Consider the following 16,427-nt stretch of genomic DNA (forward strand, 5'->3'; position numbering starts at 1 on the left):
TTTTTCTCATGCAGCATTACACTGTAAGCATTTTTAAGAAGTGTTTTTAAAAAACACATTAGTTTCTTATTAATAAATAATATAAGATTTTGTAGAAAATACAAGTTTGTAAATGAAGGAGGAGACAAGTAAAAAAAATAAAAGTCACCTGTTATCTCAGCAAGCAAAGACAATCACTGCATATGTATTGGAGTATGACCTTCCAGAGTTTTTCTATGCATATAGATATAGCGCCTGGTACACAGTAGGCACTCAGTAAATATCTGTTAAATGAAAATATGTATACATTTATAAAAATGGAAATCATACCATAAAGTTTTAAAACATTCTTTCACTTAAGATATGGTCCCCTATCCTGAGTTATGTCAGCAAACACGAGTCTACACATTACTTCTAATGATTGCTTAACTGCTTGACTGTGCCATAAATTGATATCCAACCTGTTGCTACTGACAGCCCCACTGCTTGGTGGACAGGAGATTGACAGGCAGAGATGGGGCCTGAACTGAGGCTTGTTAGTGAAAGAGAACATGGTCAATGGCAAAGAGGCAGGAGGTGCAGGTGGAGTTCAAGAAATAAAGAATTGTAGTTTCACTGAAAGACTGAAGCACTTGTCGGACTATATAATTAATTAAAAAGCTGAATGGAGTCATTATGTGAAGTTTTTTTTTTTTAATTGCCTGCAGCACCTGGTATTCCTAGGTGGTCTCCCATCCAAGTACTAACCAGGCCTGACCCTGCTTAGCTTCCGAGATCAGACAAGATTGGGCACGTTCAGGGTGGCATGGCTGTAAACCATTATGTGAAGATCTTGATGTTAACTCAATCATAATTACTATCTCTCAATGTTTGTATTACAAATTGGCACAGAACATTTCTGACCCTTTACCATAATTGTGAAGTACTCTTAAACAAACACTATCATCTTTGTGGGCTTATTGGTACGCTTTACTAATAGTACCAAGATAAAATACATAAATTTTTCCTCTACTCTTCATGGTGTTAAGTATCAAAAGAGAAGATATACAGACAAATTCATCTGGCCTTACATTGCTTAGAGCCTATTTAACCAAGCAAGTCCATTCCATATAAAGTGACAGTATACCATAAAACATTTGCATGATAGACCAAACTATGTGGCAGAATAAAGAACACGTCCAGAAAGGTTTCAGAGCAGACATATATACATATGTATCTATAGAAAGGAAGGAGGGAGGGAGGAAAGGAAAGTAAATGGGGCCTCGAGAAATCAAGTAAGGTTTTACAAAGAGGTAGGACTTGAACGATGTCTAAAAACAGGTAGGATTTAGACTGGGGGATACGGAAGGTACCACTTGTACTGGGAACAGCACAGGCAAAGACATGGAGGTCAAATGTGCACCAATCAGATGAGTCTGCCTGCAGTAAAGGGAGCAAGGTACTGTATGTGTTCTTGAGTAATAGGGGGTTTTATAGGTTTAGTAAAAACTGATTAAAAGATCATAGTGGAAAAACCAAACCAAAGACTATATTGTAACTTAAACATTATTCAAAATTACTTTTTGGGATGAATAAGCAAAAATACAATTTCAATTGCTAATATACTTTGTGGTAGATTGGCCCACTTAATATTTGTCCTCACTTCTTTCTAGAGGATGGAAAGTTGAAAACTACATGTCCCATATTCCTTTGTAGCTAGAGTCCTAGATATGATTTAGATTCCACCAATCAGAGAGCAAGGTGGTGGGAGAAAGGCATCCATTTTGCTTGTACTATTCTAGTAGGTGTAGCAGATAGCACTGGAGCCAACAATTGTGGCTATGGATTCCTGATAATCAGATTTGGCATGTAGTTAAAACAATGAGAAACGAGCTTCCTGGTTTGCCAACTTCCTGATGGAGGCACAAGTAGCAGTTTTCCTTAGCAGGAAAGTTGAATGGTGATAATTTGGTAATTATTCCTAGAGGCTGAGCCTGGAGCCTGCTATGTCAATTCTTCTAATGTTTTTATGAGCACTTAATTGAAAAAGTATTAAGCTTAAGGCTAAGTATAGTCCTATTCTTTGTACCATCTCTTCCAATAACTGACTGAGCCTGTTTACCTATTTGGGGTCTTTGGATCACTGGGCTCTTCTTAGATAGTAATAATATGGATTTATGAGCTGCTTTTTTTATATTTCTAAAAGCCTCAAACAGACTAAATAGGCTAACTAAAATCTCAGGTCTCCTTGCTTTTGGCTAGATTGATGTGATAATCCTAGATTCTACTTGGCAGTTTTACGTATATTCGAATAATAATAATGGAAAGTGAATTAATAAAGTTGTAGTCAAAACTCATTAAACGGTATTGTTAAGATCTGAATGTTGCATTGCATATAAATTATACTTAATTATAATAAAATTGATACTCAAAATCTTTGAAAACCTGGGGTCCTTGAAAGGTGGGGAATAATGAAAATGGCCTTTGATAGTGAACAGGCTGAGAGCTGGTAGGCAATCTCACAAGAATAGGTGTTTTCTCTCTTCTTACTCAAGACTCACAGCTTAACTAACGCTAGTGGTCCCAGCTCTGCTAGGACCCTGTTATCAGAGTCCTATTTCCTCTCTGCTGGCTTCCCCAACTTCTGTCAGTTGCTCTCAGCTCTGTGTCTGGAAAGTAACCTTGTCTAGAACCCTGAACTACTATTTGCCCCTCCTCTCCTTATTGCCAAGTCTGAACAACTTGCTCCTGTCCTCATCACTCCCCTAAAACCATGCCCAACTGCCAGATTCTGGCTCTACCATTTAGGAGCTGTGTGACCCTGAGCAAGTAGGTTACCTCCTCTTCACCTCAGTTTCCTCTTCCATAAAATAGAGATAAAGTAATAACCACCTCATATGATTGTTATAACGATTCCACAGTTGGGCCCATGTGCAGCACATACGGCAGTGCCTGGCCTGGTTCTTTTAAGTTATTGTGACTATGATTTGCTACTACTTCCTAATCAAGACAAGAGGGTCTTTTCCTTGTCTTCAACTCCTTCCAGAGCATGGAGCACTTTTAGTGACCTCCACCGACTTGCTCCTCACCGCATCCTCCTAAGTGCTGCTTCTTGGCCTCCTTTTCCAGCTACCTTCCTCCTCCCGCCCTTAGTGTAGGATGGCTCTTTGGTCCTCCACGCTTTCCTCCACACATTCTAAATTCTCTCCTTTTTAAGGTTTCAAGCCTGTTGTGTCATGTTCATCCCACAGGACATCTTTCAGATTTTTCCCCTAGGCTTTTCCATATTATAAAACTAGAATTCCTTTGCATTACGAAATAGGATCTCTCTCATAAATACGACTTGATAATGATAACGTCACTTAACATGCCACATGTTTCTTCATCTGTAAAATGAGAAGACTGGAGGGAGATGATCTCTCAAGTTCTTTCCTGCTCAGAAAAATTTCCACAAAATTTCTTTCTAGACTACAGCTGCTCTCTGGACTTCTCCACGTGCATGTCTGCCATTACCTCAAACTCCACATGCCTAACTGAACACATCACCTGACCTCACAGATCAACTTTTCTATTTCTGTTAAAGAGAACATTCATTCTCATCACTCTGCTTGGACTCTGGCCGGATATCGCTCTAAAGCTACCTCATATCTAATCAGTCACCAAGTCCTATCAACATTCTTTCATAATGTCCCTTTCCTTCCTCTCATTCCTTTCAACTCCACCATCCTAACTTTGACAGTCACTTTCCTCCATGCTATCTACTGATCCCTCCCCTCTCCCATCTACAGACACAGACTCTTCCTGAAAATACATGTCTTGCACATTCCTCTTCCCCCCTTGCCAAACATAACTGCTCCTAATATCTACAGGATGGAGTCTAATTTCTTGAACCTCAAATTCAAAGCCCAGATTGCTCATAACTATCTCTTTAATTTTTCTTTCCCATGACATTCATCCTGAACTTTCCATTCCTGCAATGGAGCTACTCTTATGCAGTTTTCTGCTATGTTCACACCATTCTCTTGGCCCTGAACATACTCTCTCACCCCTGCTTCTCATCAAGCCCACATCTACTTAAGTACATTTTTTTCAAAGCTCAGCTTGCTTGCATGCTTTTTGTTTTTCAATTTCAAATTACGCTTCTCTGTGATGTCTTTCTTCAATGACTGATCAGTGATTGAGTATTTACCTGTGATGAATTCTCATAGCATATCTGTATAGATTACTCATTGGCTTTAGCGAGGGTTCTTATATAGCTTAATAATCTTTTATGTAGTTATCCTTTTCCCTGATTACAATTTCAGCTCTTTGTGGGCAGGGACCATAGACCTCATAGCTCCCTAGCCCATGGAGATAGTAAATATATTAATAATGGTGATGACTAAATTTAAAAAGAAAGCTATGATGGTATGTCTGCAGGTAATGTATCAGCAATCCTCACAAACACAGTTTCTCAAGAAAACAAAACAAAAATGGGAAGATAAAAGAAGCAACATATTGTATAGCCCCACCTAATAGTTTACATGGAGATTGCCACTTAATTTCTTTTACATCTGACCTGTGCATGTGAAAATTATGTGAAAATGAATTTAAAATTGTAAAGTACTATATAAACGGAAGGTATTTACTGTTTAATATTCTGGCCACTATTCCTGGGATGTTAAGAATCCTAGCATGATTTCTAAAAGTCCTTAGAAAGCCTTACATTAAAGCAGTGAGTGGTTCTCAACTGGAGACAGTTTTGCCCCCTATCCTTTGGGGGACATTTGGCAATGCCTGGTGACATTTTTGGACATCTTCTAGAGGTGATAAATCAGGGATGCTGCTAAACATCATATAATTCACAGGACGGCTTTCCACAACAGAGTTATCCAGCCCCAAATGTCAGCAGTGCCAAGGGAGAGAAACCCTGTGTTTAAGGAAGACCACCAAGGAATAAGGACTAATCATTTCTGTGTGAAGCAAGGAGATGAGCTGCTCACTTCCTTGGACAGCTTGTCCCCTGTGTCCTATCTTGTTCACTGTATCCCAACACCTGCTTCTACAGCCTCATAATTCCTCTTCTGTTCAGGTACCCATATGATCTTTTAAATGTCTGTTATCAATATGCTCAGCCTATGATGTCTGGGAATTAACCTACCCATATTCAGATGTTTTGAAACTATTGTGATTTCTCTAAGGCAGAAAATATTGATAAACTCCAGAAGTTAATGCATTCAACATGTAACTCAGGGTATAGGAGGACAGACTGTATATTACATTTTTTTTTAATTAAAGCTTAATTAGACTAGTGAGTGTATTTGAGCAGTGTAAATACCTCAAAATTAAAAAATCTTCCTCATCAACTAAAAATCCATAGATTTAAATAATCACTAAAAACTTATACAGTTGAAAACAGCTTGGAATATTTCAGCTTATGAGAGAATTCTTTTTCTTTGCATATGTATGTTTTTGCTCTAATGATATCCCTGATCAAGGATTGCTATAGAACTAAACTAAAAACAGCGAATGAGAGTTTGTTTTTAAGCCCTGGCTAAGCTATGACAGTTAACTCCCAACAAAACATCCTAGGAAAAACAGAAATAATAAGAATTGTAAAGCACCACAAAGTGATGCATCCAAAGAGGATCATTTATAAAAAGAACCATTTTAACATATGCCTTTATTTGAAAAGAGAAAACATAATAAAACATGGTATAATCCAATACTGGATGATGTTATAGTCTTTGAATATGTTTGTTTGTTTGTTTTTCCTTCTCTCTGGGCTCTGTCTTCTCACCTTAGAATAGGAAGGGCAGATTAACTGATGTACTCTCAAAGGTCTCCCCCAGTTCTTGAGTCCTCTGAATTTATGATTCTATAGACTATTTCTTAATGGATCACTTTCAGAGATAAGGTGATGGGCTTGTAGTCAAATCTTTTGAATAGGTAACTTAGACTAGTAATCCTCAGTACTGACTAGAAATAGGAATCACCTCAAGAGCTTCTAAAAATAATAATAATGATAACCTCCCCCCCGCCCCCAACACACACCAGTTTCTAATTTGATTGGCCTTGGATGGGATCAAAACATGGATATTATAAGTGTTTGTCAAGGTATCCTAATGTGCAGCCAGCATTAAGATCTACAGATTTAGTCTATGGCCATGCTACCCTGAACAAGCCCGGTCTTGTCTCATCTCCGAAGCTAAGCAGGGTTGGGCCTGGTTAGTACTTGGATGAGAGACCATCTAGAAAGACTATAGGCGTAAAAAATAAAATTAAAAGGTGCTGTAGGCGTAAAAAATAAAATAAAAAAAAAAGAGATTGTAAGCCAACAAGGTCTTTTCATGCTGTGAGGTCAACCAAGAGTTGCTTTGCCTAAAAAAATAAAAATAAATAAAAATAAAAAATAAGATCTACAGATTTATACTAAGAGTTAAAAACAAATGCAGCGAGGGCCCAGGTAGGTAAGATAAATGAGCAAAACATATTGGGCATAAAGAACTGGAGAACACATGTCCCATCTATTTCAGTAGGAAAAAAGCTAGGTCCTTTGATTCTTTTTTTTTCCAAAAATTTCCAGAGATTCAGATTTTAAATGAAATTCTGATATTTAAAATTGACAACTAATTCTACACAATTTTAAAAGAGAGTATAGGTCACACAAAACATGCCCACGGGCTTCATTTAGTTCTATAGCCACCAGTTTGCATTCTAAACAAAACCAGTTCAACAAAGAAAACAACTTTTTCTCTGTACTCTGTCCCATCTCTCTCCCACTCAGAGTCTCTTCCTCCCAAACCTCTGGGCCATAGCCTATCCCCTTTCTTTTGCTTTCCATTATCTCTTTCTTTTCCAATCTTCTTTGTCACTCCTGAGAGATGGAAACTGAGATCCACACATTAAATCTTTATGTGGCCCTGGCTGTATCACTGGGTAGGCTTCTATGCCTGGGGAAATTCAGGTTATAAATTGTAACCTGAGGCTGTGGCTCCATGATGTCTACAACTGGTTAGTTTAGTCCATCAAGGGAAAAGTCATCATGATTTAGCATTACTAAGACTTTATCAAATAACATATGACAGTCTTCATTTAATTTCTGATTTTGATTTGTCTGCTTTTAAATCTGAACCACTGAATATTAGAATTATCCCTGGTGGATTTTTTTTTTTCAGTTGTTGTTGTTATTTCTGTTGTTTGTTTGTTTATTTGTTTTAATTCTCATATCTGGGCTCTACCCTGGGCCAACTAAATCTGAATCTCTGAAAATAGTGTCTGGACATTCATAGGTTTTAAAAGACCTCAAGGTAAGTCTTCTGTGAAGCCAGAGTTGAGAATCACTAATCTAAACCCAACCTCAAAACATTAGCAGTGTCTTTGACTCTGGATGATTATCATTATGAATAATTCCTTTAATTTGTTCAAAGATTTTCTAGGCACTGTTCTCATTGTATCTTTCCAACTCTGTGAGTTCGGCAGCTCAGATACTATTATTAGCATTGGACAGATGAGAAGATGAGGCATAAAAATGTTGAATGAGTTGCCCAAGTGTACCCAGCTAGTTATTGGCAAAGACACATTGTAACTTCACTTGAAAAAGAGATCAAGTTTCCCCAAACGATGGTGCATGCCTAACCAATGAATTCCTTTACTATTAGTAAGTAACCCTAACATAACACACAACTGGTCACTAGAAAAACAATTAATACGATGTAATGAAATTTCAGAAATAAGTATAACAATAACTCAGTTTTGGGTCACCGTTCTAAGCTGTGCTTTTCTGAAGTATATGATGTGACTTTGAATGTGCTTACTTCCATGCACATACTTCCCCCGCCCCCACACCACCTTTTACAGATGCATATTCTTGCAGAGACTGAAAAGATTCCTGTAGTTTCCATCAAGATATTATTTTCAGAAAAGTATTTTTAAATGATTAAGTAGTCATAGAATAGCAGAGGTAAGGGGAACTTTACTGATCAACTTTCCCCACCTCCTCTGATAGATGAGAAACCTGAAGTCCCTTTTAATTCAATATATATAGAGTGCTAACACCATGCCAAGCACTTTTCACATCCATTATCTTAATTAAATCTTCAGGATAACTGAATAAGATGGGAACGACTACTGCCATCAACATCATCATCATTATTATAATTCTCATTAAACAAATGAAAAAAAAAAAAAACCAACCCTGAGGTTTAGAGATGTTAAACAACTTGCCCAAAGTCCCTAGAGTGGAATGTCATCCCTTAATATCCCAGGAGTGGATCCAGGACCCCTTTGAGTACCAAAAGCCATGGAAGCTCAAGTCCCTTATATTAAATGGTGTAATATTTGTATATAGCCTAAGCGCATTCTCCCAAATACTTTAAATCATCTTTAGATTACTTATAATACCTAGAGCAATGTAAATGATATATAAATAGTTGTTACCCTATATTGTTTAGGGAATAATGACAAGGAAAAAAAGTCTATACATGTTCAAAATAGATGTAACCAAAGTAGCCATAACTACATAGTACATATCAGCAACAATGTAACATTTAAAAAAATATTTTTGATCCACAGTTGATTGAATCCAGGGATGCAGAGCCACAAGATACCAAAGGCTGACTGTATTTACATTTGACTCAAAGTCAATGGCTTTATCCTCTGCCTTCCATCACCTGTAGTGATGATAGTGCAAAAAGTAAACAATAAACAAATCTTTATGAAAATGCTAAGAGGTGATCAGTGAACGCTTATCTGAAGGGGCAGAAAATTGGCATTTGAGTTATGCCTTCACAAATATATAGGATTTCAGTAGGCATTCCAATCTGGAATTGACACTGATGTTGAGGCATAAGAGTGACAGGGAAGGCACGGGGTGAATTAGGACAAAGAGATGGAAAGAGGCGAGGAGTCTTATTGTGGAGGGTCCTGAGTGCCTGCTTAAGGAATTTATACTTTAATTACAGGCAATGGAAACCCACTGAAGATTTCTAGAAGTAGGGTCATTAAAGAAATGTGAACTGAGTTTTAGAAATACAGATCTCATGGAAGTGTTGAGATTGAATTTGGGGAGCAGAAGTTGATATGGAGGAAACCAACTAGAAAGTCCTTATAACTCATCAATTAGCTACTTCACTCTTTACCACGTGCTGGGCTTACATCTTCCCTGAGCTCTGGTTTCTTCAGGGCACCTCCATGTCTGTTTCATGATTCTTATATCACAACACACTACTTGAATTGCCATGTCTAGGTCAGGTGACAGACACTTGGACTTGAGCAGTGGGAATGGAGATAAACAGGTTTACAAGGGCCTGGTAAATATGATCCAGCAATCCCTCTACTAGATATTTACCCCAAAGACTTGAAAACCCATATCCCAAAAGATATTTGCACACCGATGTTCATAGCAGCACTATTCACAGTGGCCAAGACATGGAAGCAACCGAAGTGTCCTACGATAGATGATTGGATAAAGAAGCTGTGGTACATATATACAATGGAATATTACTCAGCCATAAGAAGAGATGAAATACTGCCATTTGCGACAACATGGATGGACCTTGAGATAATCAAGCTAAGCGAAATAAGCCAGACTGAAAAAGTTGAAAATCGCATGATATCACTTATATGTGGAATATAAACCTAAAAGCAACAAATGAACAAGACAAACAAACATGGACATGGACTATAGACTAGTGGTTATCAGAGGGTAGGGGATGTAGGGAGGGAGGAGGCAGATGGGTTAAAGGGGGTCAAATATGTGGTGACAGAAAGAAATCTAACTATGGGAAGTGAACACACAGTGTAAATATATATATATGCCTTACCATTAAAGTGTACATCTGAAACTTATTGGATTTTGTTAACCAATGTCACCATTAATTAATTAATTAATTAATTTTTAAAAAAGGAGCCTGGTAATTGCTCAGAAGAGAGAGAGAAGCAGAATAGAAAAAGATTAATGTTTTAACTTAAGAGAAGGGGAACAAATAAGGAGATACAGAAAGAAAGGACTGGTCAACAATAGCATAAAGAGGTAAATGACATAGAGATTGGCCAAGATCTCAATCCAACAGGCATTTATTAAGTAGCTACTCTGTGCTGGACATCCAGGGAACAGTGATGAGTAAAATTGGTTTTGCCTTCAAGTATCATCCTGAGGAAGGAAAAGACAAGCAATATTCGGATGCCTGGCCTCCCAGTCTCAGGACAAATGTCACCCTCTCGTACTCGTCCTCCTAGAGGGTCATCTATCTCAAGCACCCTCCACCACATGATGTTTTATTTCGTCACGCTAATATCTGAAACTCTTTTATACATGTGTTTATGTTTGTCCCCCCCCCCACACACACACACTCACCCAGAATAGAAAGAAGCCTCACAGAAGCAGGAACTTTATTTTGTTAGTTGCTGCCTGCCACAAAATAAGCCCTCAGTAGGAAATATTTATTGAATATGTTTTCTTAAAAAATCGGATAAACCTCATCAAGGTTAAGACTTCAAATCAAACTAGGAGGCTTTCCAGATGCCTATCGCGACATACTGAGAATTGAAGTGACTGAAGAGTAAAGCCACTTGAGATGGCGGCTAAACCAAAATCCAGGGGGGCCCACAGGGACCAGTGCCCTGACTGGACTGTTCCGCCTAGATTTCAGGAGTCCCCACCCTGCGTGAGATGTTTAACAATGAGACCAGCCAGCCACCTAGCTCAGGTTTTATTTCCGTTGTCTTTCTGACGTCAGAAAAAGCACGAGTTGCTGCAACATTTTTTTCTATCAAGGTGACAAATTACAGCCTCGCTGGGCCCTGCAGTCTGCAAACCATAGATTTAGTCTCTCCTCTCCCTTATATTAAAAAAAAAAAAAAAAAAAAAAAAAACCCACTGCAGAGGTGTCAAATCCATAAATACCATTTCCTAGCGCTAGGGTCTTTTTTACTCTTAACTACATACATCACCAAGGATTCGTCTGAGAAAGTAGGTGATCCTGGCGGCAGTTAGGTTTCCACCGGAAAAACAGTGCGATAAAAACTGGGTCTGCATCGCAGAGTGAGACACAAAGGACTCTCAACTGTTCACCACCTTCCCCAGTAGAAGACAGCCTGTGAAAGGCAAACCGAAACGCCGTGACGCTGTTACCGCGAAATTCCTTTTGCCGCCATATGCACTTCTACCTTCTCTGACTACTGTTCTGCCCAAACCCAGGGGCAGGCAATTCTGCAGGGAAGCAGCGCCCATATTATCTGGGGTCCCAGTGGGTGCTGAGGAGCCTGAAGCTCTGGGAGGCGGATTGGACGCGGGGCACCCCAGGGCGCGCCCTAAGGCGGAGGTGCGCTTTCCTCCCCGCACTGACATGGAGAGTTTAAAGGCCTTTTGTGGCAACATTTAGGGACACGAGCAAGGTGCCAGGTCGGGGAGGAGGTGGAGTGGAGGCGAGGGCAGTCTGCGCCCGCACCCTGCGCAAGCGGTGGCCTTTCGTTAGCCAGCTTCAGGGGATCCTAGCTCCCAGAACAGCATTTCTCCTTCTCCCCTTCCTCATTTTGGAAAGAATCTAGTCAAGGCGGGAAAGGACAGTGAGTCACTGCCAGCATCCTTTAGCAATCTCCGCCCTACATCCTCCTACTCCTCTCTTACTGAGAGAGGGGCAGAGCTCGAGGCAGGGGAGGCACATGTGCTCGGGTTTACTCGCGCTCTGCGGCCAGACTCCAAGACCCAGCCCGCCACACACACACCCGCAGGACATCGCACGCTTTCCACTGGGCCCTGCAGATACAGGAAATTTCCCCATATGCCCGGGATGCAAACACTTCTCGGGTATACAGTCGCGCCCTCAAGTCGGCTGCGCTATCCCTCCAGACCCGCGTGGTCTCTGACCCTCGTATAATTTAACCAGATCCGGTGCCACACGTTGCCACTACGAAAATAGACCCAAAAAGTAAGTCATAGCCCACGCAAAGGTGAAATCCGGGGCCTCTGCGCCTCCTTACGCTGCCGCTTACGTTCGGAAGAACAGGGGACCTGGACTTTTTCTTTCCCAAAAGAAAACCGAACGCACCCGGCAAGGCAAGGGCTCGCACCGCTTCTTTCACGTTCGCATGGATGACTTCTACGTTAACCGCCTCCTCCTCACACACCTAAAACATCCCTTTCCTCCCGCCGCCTCTCCTCTGCTCTCCTGGGTAAGGAAAATCACCCTACCTCCGGCAATAAAGGGAAAAGTAGCAAAAGGAGAGACGTCAAGGTGTCCGCCCTTTCGGATTTTCCTCCAGCAGTGTGATGTCCTTTGTGTCAAGGTCTGGCTGCCTCTGCTGAGAAAAGGTGGCCTCCGTCAGCGAGGGTTGGGCAGGGAAGCTTGGTGTGGCCTGGCGGATTTCGGAGGAAGATGAAGGGCGGAGGTTCCCGGCGACCTTCAGGCAGAGTGGCTTGGCGGCCCCAGCCCGCGCTCTCCTGGCTCTCCTCCTCCTTTCGGGGCGGATTGCATCAGTCTCCCCCGCCCCACCCCCACCCCCTCCACCCACATTCTGCCCGCCAACCTCGCACTTACTGCGACACGCTCGGGCGCTGAGGGTCTCGAATCGTAGTCATTCTCCTACTGGGGGGCGCGTTGCCCTTGCGCATCCATGGCTCGTGATGGTTTAACGCAGAAAGTCAGGCCATTCCTCCGTGTCCTGTGCGTCGTCCCCTCCCCTACCGCGCGCCCGCTCTTTAACCAAAGCTGCATGTCACTGAGCAATGCCCGTCACATGGTGTCTCTGCTGGCGGCCGCGCCTGCTGCCTCCCTCTCCGCGCACTCGCTGAGGATACAGCGCCCCCGGCTGGCGGTGACTGAGCATCGGGGAAGGGGTGGGGGGGGCGGTGCGGAGCGTGCGTGTGCTGGGCACACTGACGGTGGCACCAGGAGTGGAGGCTGCGCGCGGCCTGGACACCTGCCCCACATCCTCCTGGGACCCGGCAGCGAGCCCAGAACTGGGCTGCGGCGGCGGCTGGAGACTGGGAGCCCTTGGGGATGGAATGGGACGGCTAGGAAGGCGTGGGCCGAGAAGAGGGCTGTTCGCTTGGGTGGGAGTGCACATTGGGGTACACCAGAGTCCAGTCAGGCCACGGGAGCAAGGGGAGTTGCATTGTGGGAAGGGCGCAGCACGAGGATGGCCGCTGCAGTGGCTTGGTCCGCCAGCAACCCCGAGAGCCGCTGTCAGCGCCGGCAGCGATGGGGCTGTGTGTTGGCTCGGGGTACGGCCAGGAGACAACGTGGGTTGGTGGGAAGGGGGCCGAAGTAACCGGGGCAGCGGGTCGCGCGGGCACCTTTGGAAAGCCTTTGTCCTTAACCTGCAGTGGGAGGTGCCTCCTCTCTTCCGGATCCAGCACCCGGAGACCCCGCCAGCCTTCCCCGAGATCTGTGCTATGAAGCTGTTTTGGGGACGGGGTGTAACAGGACCCGAAGGATTTTCCGAGCTCATCGTACGGGCCTAGGCGCAAAGGGGCTTGATTGTCCCCCGCCAGGATACCCCCACGTGGTTCTGCCAGGCGCTCCAAATCCGGGGGACAGTGAGAGTGAGGGAGCAGGATGAAGGAGACCGGGCAACTGGGCCCGTTTCGTTTTCTTTTGCTCACTCTTTGTTTCAGCCTCTTTTAATTGGGCAATTCCTTGCAGAGTTCTGTTTCCTTAAAATGACGACAGGAAATCCCACCTGCACGTCAGCCAATTAGACTGTCATAGCGCAAATTCGCAGGGTGGAAACTCGAGCTTTTTATTGACAGGAATGGTTCAGTCTCCGTGTTCCATCAAAACAGGAAAGGGGAGGTGAATCATACTTCAAAAATTAATCTACCTGGAGCGTTTCAGGCAGGCAGGCAGGCAGGCAGACTGAGTGAGTAGTCACTGTAATGGAGTGGCTATTGCTTTTTTTTTCTTTTCTTTTCTTTTCTTTTTTTTAAATCACCACTGGAAAAATGAGAAGACAACCAAATCTCACACTCCTCGGGACTAAAATCCTTATTCTCGTCCAATGGCAGTAAATGGTCTTCATTAGTTCAACAGTGGCTTCCTGAGAACCCTATTTAGAAGGCATGCCCTTGAATAAACCGGATAAACTGAACAATCAGGGCAAGCAGAAGAGGGCAAAATGATGGGCAGCCTAGCTCAGACAGACCTGTGATCAAATTCTTCCTCTGACACTTATTGCTTCTCTCACATACTTTGGCCTAATCCTGTTTTCCCAATTTGTTAAGAAGAAGGTTAATATTACCCACATCATAGTAATATCCTACAGGTCATCAAAAAGTTGGTTCTTCCTCTCCTTTCCATCCTTCCTAGAGGAAGCTTATTTAGTATAAATGGTTTACCTTATTAAGCAGAACGTATATTCACCAATGTTTGTTTGGAAAGTTTACCTTTTGATTAGTTTTAACTTACTTGCTAGTTTTGATGCACCCAAAAGACTGCAGTTACCTAGCATTTTTTGAATTGGATTCAATAGTGATGAATTGAGCTTCTACTCCTTGCCAGCAACTATGCTAAACACTCGAGATATAAATATCTCATTTAATCCTTTCAACCACTCAATTAGGTATTATCTCCTTGTATAAACAAGAAAGTAGGTTTAAAGAAGCTAATTTGGCCATGTTCACTTAAGACTAAGTGGTGAAAGGGGAAGTGAGGGAAATGGTTCCTGTTCAGGTATCGTTTCAAAGTCCATGCTTAGTCTTAATCATGAGGCTATAACCATTTGCAACTAGACACTCTTGGGCCTAGAATTTACAAGGACCTTCACCCCTCATCTGGATTTTAGTTGACAACCTGTGCTTGGAGTGTAAACATGAACATAGAGGCAGAAATGAAGGACTTTCGCTATGTGGAGAATTGGGAGGAAGGAGGGAAGTGGTAGGGTTCAGCATAAGTAACTTAAATGTGATTTTTTTCTCCAGGACTGCTTGTAGGGGAAACTGCTTGTCAAGGGTCCTTTCAGTAGCTCAGCACTTAAACCCAAAGGATGTGGTCTCAAATAGGGGCCAACAGGTGTCATAATGACAACCCCCCTATTCACTGTATGCTTACCGAGAGGCAACAGAATAAGCACTTCAGGTGGTCTCTCATTTAATCCTCACAACATTCTTAAGGGGTCCTGCAGACCATCCTAATCTCTGACTCAGAGCTTCAGGAATTTATCCCAGGTTCACACAGCTCTAATCAGCACATCTAGGTCTTGAATCCAGAGCTGATTCCAAAGCCTGTTCTGTATGCCTGGCTCTAATATGTCCCCTGGTGCTGGAACAATCCTCTTTGGAGGGCCAGGAGGTGGGATAGGTCCCAGGCCCCTCTGCCTTTAGATGGGAACCACTGCCCTGTTTCTAGAGAGTTCAGGGAGGCAGTTTACTCTGTCGTAGGTTTGTGAACTCCATGGGCATTGTTGATAGTATCTAATGTTCTCAAAATGATACTGTGGTAATCAGGACACATTAACAGGTTGTATTGTGGGTTGCCCTGTGGAACTGAGAAAATAGAAATTCTGTATCTGCTCTGAAAGTGGGGCTGGAGAAGGAATCCCTACTATAAAAAGAGCATCAAATCACACCCTGAACAGGATTCGGCCTGAATCTAAGCCACATCTGTCAACTCAGCGTCACCCTGCGCTTACCAGGCTTGTACTTGCTTCCCATCTGAGTTACCCAATAGGAAAAGTGGAAGCACTTACAGAGAAGATGTGCTTTCCTCCATGGGTTTTCAAAGCTTTCCAAATAATCTGGGCCGATACTATCAGACTTCTTGTGTATGAGTTTTTAGTAACAGGATCAAAACTATCTTTGAGTATGTATACTTTTGCTTTTTAATCTGTAAAAGACTGTTAGAGGACAGTCTGAATTTTAACAATGATGAAAAATAGAAAAATCACCTGGTAAGGTTATTTCAGAATAAGTGTCCTGTGTGATTTCTACTTGTAACAGAAAACATCAATAAACAAATCTTACCTCACTAGAAAGTAAATTATTTATTCTGAAATCAGCCTCTTATTCCTATTTGTAAGGTCTATCCTGAAACAGCAGATGGTCTTTAAAATTACTGGGTTTTCTTTTGAATGATGTAATCACATTTTCTTGCTTGATTAACCTTTTTTTTTTATCATCCTTGCTGTTCCTTGGATCTCATCCAAAGATGACAATATTTTGACACTAGGAGTTAGTTAAGCAGCCACAGCAAAAAGTAATTTTGCAACTAAAGGAGTCTCCAGTTGTCTTGGTCAACCGCGGTGCTATGGATCCTGACCACCCCCCTCAGTAGTGCTGTGACAGGACCTACTCTCACCTATTCCAGCATCATGAGGAATGTTCTGCCCCTCCAAATTTGTAATTGGCTTTGGCAGGAGATAAACAATCCCCACTGACTTTAAACTGAATATATACTCAAATCCTACAGTGAGCCTCTTTAAAAATGTCTATTGTCTCTGATTTTGGCCTCAGTCAGCTTTTTAGGGTCACTTATAGTTTATCTCTTAGGGGA

General features: G+C 42.2%; 1 protein-coding gene and 1 pseudogene across 11 annotated transcripts in view; both read right to left on the minus strand.

The window, feature by feature from the left end:
* The window catches only part of SLC38A1 (solute carrier family 38 member 1), a 55,966-nt gene extending 43,273 nt beyond the window's left edge, over nt 1-12,693 (minus strand). The window contains exons 1-4 of one of the 11 annotated variants that reach the window (XM_023535471.1): nt 12,477-12,679; nt 12,131-12,240; nt 10,886-11,034; nt 149-263 (exon numbers count right to left, since the gene is read on the minus strand). The gene's annotated coding sequence lies outside the window, so the exon portion shown is untranslated. Of the gene's footprint in view, nt 1-148; nt 264-10,885; nt 11,035-12,130; nt 12,395-12,476 lie in introns of all 11 variants that reach the window. The other 10 variants (XM_011368187.2, XM_023535470.1, XM_023535474.1 and 7 more) reach the window with 10 other exon arrangements.
* LOC111744768 lies at nt 678-796 on the minus strand (annotated as a pseudogene).
* Nucleotides 12,694-16,427: the final 3,734 nt, after the last annotated feature.

This window comes from Pteropus vampyrus, unplaced genomic scaffold (genome assembly GCF_000151845.1).
Source record: "Pteropus vampyrus isolate Shadow unplaced genomic scaffold, Pvam_2.0 Scaffold140, whole genome shotgun sequence".
Classification (NCBI taxonomy): Eukaryota; Metazoa; Chordata; class Mammalia; order Chiroptera; family Pteropodidae; genus Pteropus; species Pteropus vampyrus.